The sequence below is a fragment of the Limulus polyphemus genome, unplaced genomic scaffold (genome assembly GCF_000517525.1).
Source record: "Limulus polyphemus unplaced genomic scaffold, Limulus_polyphemus-2.1.2 Scaffold826, whole genome shotgun sequence".
NCBI classification, from domain to species: domain Eukaryota; kingdom Metazoa; phylum Arthropoda; class Merostomata; order Xiphosura; family Limulidae; genus Limulus; species Limulus polyphemus.
The window spans coordinates 379,091-383,909 of NW_013666436.1; the positions used below are offsets into that span (position 1 = coordinate 379,091).

General features: G+C 31.3%; 1 non-coding gene across 1 annotated transcript; it reads left to right on the top strand.

The window, feature by feature from the left end:
• Positions 1–1,973: 1,973 nt before the first annotated feature.
• Positions 1,974–2,046, top strand: Trnav-cac. The gene has a single exon. It is a non-coding gene; the product is annotated as a tRNA-Val (tRNA).
• The last annotated feature ends 2,773 nt before the right edge of the window (positions 2,047–4,819 follow it).

Consider the following 4,819-nt stretch of genomic DNA (forward strand, 5'->3'; position numbering starts at 1 on the left):
TTTTAGTCACCCTACACTCAGACGAGTGTCAGCTCTGGACCTCAGAGTTGCTGAGTAACAAGACATAGACTATGTCTCATCAGGAGTTCCCGCCAGACCACTAGTCACTCTACGACTTTCATAGGATTTCTTCTGCTCCATCCTTCATTCTCAAGGGGAGGAGGCATTTGCTGCATTGTTGGGCAGTGTCACAGATTGCTTTCGTGGATTTTGTTCACCCATAGTGTATCTTCCCTTGGTGATGGTCCAGTCGAGTAATTTTCCTTCACTTTGCACAGTGAATGCAAACAATGCAATCAAATACTTTTGAGAGCCTTATAGGTAGTCATGCAAACAAAAGTAAAAGATAACAGTATGAAAGCTTTAGGAACTCACATACAATAGGACTTGCTTAATATCTGAATGCAAAGGTTTTACAAATTCTCACTTAACATTAAGTGTAAAAGGAAAGATACACACAAATCTACATAAAATTTAAGTTGAAACAACACAAGAACTCTGTACAAAATCTGCGCTCTTTAGAACATAAAATACTATGATTTGTGCTTCTTATCTCACAGGAGATGTGTAGATTAAGGGTGGGACTGCCTGTGGCTATTAGCTTATTTGCAGACAAGAATAGCTCAGCTTGTTAATCAAGTGCTTTGTTATTCCTGTAAGAAAACCAGATAATTTGCTAATTTCACACTAGATTTAACCATTCCTAAACAAAGCAAACTTTTAGTAATTTGATTGAGCACTGTGTCCAAACAGAGAACTACAAAAACAGCATAACTTTACTTGAAGTAATATATTATGAGTGTATAAATGTATTTTTGAAGACATATTGCTATATTTGAGTCACAAATTGCACAGCTCTCCAAATTGGGTGTAGTAGAGTCACTTAAAATACATACCTTTGCTAGTTTTGTTTACGCAATACTATTACATCTAGAAGATGGTGGTTATAGAATTTGGTACACGATCTCTTCTGTTACCTTCAAAACATTCAAGTCCATCTGAGTTGTTTGTCCTTCAGAAAGAATGTACCAATATCTTCATTGTAAAACATATGCTTCTTAACATAATTGGAATTCTATAAAAAGGAGAGTCATTTTTATGAAGATTTAAATTCATAGGCCTAAAATTTGCAATCAAAATCACGTACGCATAGGCCTAAAATTTCCCTCACATTCCTCTTAATTTGTCAATTTCGAGTTCAAAATCAGAGACGCGTACAGAGAGCATTTGAGATCTATATTTTGTCTCCCAAAAGTCACTGCTCAAGATATCTTACATGAATACCAGAACTTGTCAGATTCTCTAAAATTTTATTTATGTATGCAATATATTACTTTAAAGTAACTTAAAATAAAATATTAACAAAAAACACATTGATTAGTTAGACCAGGGATTTAGTCACTAAGTTACAAGATGACAGAGTTTTATAAACATGTTGAATAAAACTAACATAGTGAAAGAAATTAACATAAACATGGAAGAGGTATAGAAAAAGTGGAGAAAATACATAATAGAATGATGACACAAATATACGAACTAAAAATTAATAATAAACATAAATAAAACAAAATAAGGGAGAAACTTTTAAATATAATTAAATGAACCCTTTTAAAAACCTTTCAAACAAAACATTAAGGCTCAAATGATATAAACCCCTTTTAGAAAAATCATAAAAGAAAAATCCTTTAAACAAAACATTAAAATACAAATCAAATAAAATAGCCCCCCAGTGACACAGCGGTATATCTGCGGACTTAACAACGCTAGAATCCGGGTTTCGACACCCGTGGTGGGCAGAGCACAGCTAGCTCGTTGTGTAGCGTTGTGCTTAATTACAAACAAACAAATAAATTTAGAATATTTAGAAGGCAAAATGTCATCACTAAAGCATACCTTTAAACGTTGTAAATGATATAAATATACACATTATATAATGTAATATTGTAAAATAAAACAGTTAATTTTATTGTAACGTTTCCGTAGTGTAGTGGTCATCACGTGTGCCTCACACGTGCAAGGTCCCCGGTTCGATCCCGGGCGGAAACATAAACTTTTCATTATATAAATTCTGTTTTGTTGTTTTTTGTTTGAATAATCACCTTCAACAAAGGACTTGGTGTTCAGCTATCTTCGAAAAATCAATGATTCATATTTCTATGTGTATCACAAATGAACTACGAAAATTTCATATTATTTGGGCGTAAGACCTGTATAGTTCAGTGACAATAACAAATAGATCGAGCATCACATCTCGAACTCAGCTGCAGCCACTCGCTAACCACTAATTTACACTCAGATTTTATATATTCAATAAAATATTTCCTAACAAATAATTGTTTTAAGATAAGCAATTCACTCATACAGATGAAATGTCAGAATATTAAAGTACAAAAATGAAATGTAAAGCTTCATTGCCACAAATAAACAAGTAATATTTATAAATAGAAAATATGTGTTAACTTTCCATAATATTTAATAGTAAAAGATTTAAACAGCTTATTTCAGTTATTTCAATGATGTATAACACCTGGAATATTGGAGGTGAAACACACTTTTCATGTCAGCTTTCGTAAGAAAACCTGCATCATGTTTGAAATATTATCATTAGAGCACAGTTAATTGAAAAGTATTTCGACAACCTGTCATAAGACATTATAACTAGGCCTTTTATATTTTTAAACACTGCATTCTCTAACTAGTTCCTTTGGGAATTTCCATATTGTTACGGGGAATATAGTGTGTTTGGAATACTATTATTATACGCTCTTCAAGTTCTTCAAAATTCCAAGTGGACTATATAAATAATGTAGTATTTAATAATATAACAGGCCCAATACTCATGACTTATCAAGAGTATGATTATACTTGGTGGACTATATAAATAATGTAGTATTTAATAATATAACAGGCCCAATACTCATGACTTATCAAGAGTATAATTATACTTGGTGGACTATATAAGTAATGTAGTATTTAATAACATAACAGGCCCAATACTCATGACTTATCAAGAGTATAATTATACTTGTGCTTCGTCAGTTTGTAAAAGGCGTTTACACCCTAACAACTATTGTTCTACCAACTGTTTTCGACTAGAGGATAAATTTATTATAAATTAACTAAACCCTTTTTTAATATATGTGTGATCAATCTTACAACTTAATACTTGATCTTGAAACAAAATATGCAATATTTCTATTATCGAAAAACATACTCAAAATATATTCATATATATAAACATATATAAACAAAAGAAGAAAGTTTCTAATAAAAAATTGCTCAATGAGATTGTATCAACACCTGTAGAACAAATTGGGTTGAAAAAGGGATTATATGACATAAGACGTAATATTCATTCATCTCAATTTTATGTAGACAAACTCAGGAAGAAAATTACGCAAAAAGAACAATTAATAAACTATATAATATATATGAAAAATTGTATTATTGTATAAACACAATCACTCTTAATGACATATTCTTACTGACATCAAGACCAAGAATCTAAAGTAATGTTCAAGTGAGCAAGACTGAATATATTATTGGTCATTACACGTGTAACTAATGGGTAGAAGATCGAGTTTGTTTATTTGTTGAATTTCGCGGAAAGCTACTCGACGGCTATCTGCACTATCTGTCTCTAATATTGAAGTGATAGACAAGAGGGAAGGAATCTCGTCATCGCTACTCACCTCCAATTCTTGGGCTACCCTTTTACCCACAAAATTATAATTATGACGCCCCCATAAATGTAACGGCGAACATGTTCGATAACAGGTTTCGATCTCGCGACCTGCAAATTGCGAGTCCAGCACCCTACCTCCAGTTATGCCAGGCCCTAGGAATTAAAGTTTGAGCTTGTTTTGTAGTGGATGTTATTAGGGGTTATGTGTAAAACGAAACCATTTTAGTAGAAAAAATATGTGTATTATACTGAAAATACAATCTTATTTATTGTGCATCTATTTAACGTTGTATCTATTTTTAATATTTTACATATTTACAAGTGCCATTTAATTCATTTATATAATATATTTATTATTTTATTTAGATTTTAAAAGATTTGTGAAACAGAAACAATGTTCCTTACTGTCCACAATTTCAAGGATTTAAGTACTATCACACCAATATCTTTTCCTGTCCCTTCCACATCAGAGACCTACCTTCAGACAACAGAATATTTTTGTATGCCACCTAGAATTTATGTCTCGACAAATGAAGTATCTAGCTTACCGTACACGAAGGTTCGTGTGGCTCACCTGCAAAGATATAATGTTGGGGAAAAAGATTTTCTCTAGTACGTAGCTTAGCCTTGTGTCGGTGTTATCCAAGCATAATCTCACCTTTCAGTTGCGATTTATTTCAATCCTCCCTATGTTTTCTTTATGATGTTTAGTATTAATTTTTGACACAATTTCTTTGGAATACACTTATTATTCCTATATTCTATTGAATATAATTATTGGTTCAGACCACTTTTTTAACGAAAGTAATAATTATAGTACCAGATAGATTTTTTAATTTCTGACGTTTTACATTTTCATTGGTCATGAACTAAAATTTTTAATTCGTACATTGTTTAGCTTAAATAAGATATTTAAATTAAAGTATTTGACATATAAGGTTTTAACATATAAATTTAGAAACTAAATGCCATCTATGGACAAAGAAGTTAACTATACGATAATTTTTTTTTCCATTTTTCTTACGCCAATAGTTACTGAGTAATGCCTTTATCTATTACGTAGTTACAAGTTATTTCTTTCGATGTTATTCTTTTTCCACCAAATCATTTTTAAATATTTTCCACATATTTTTA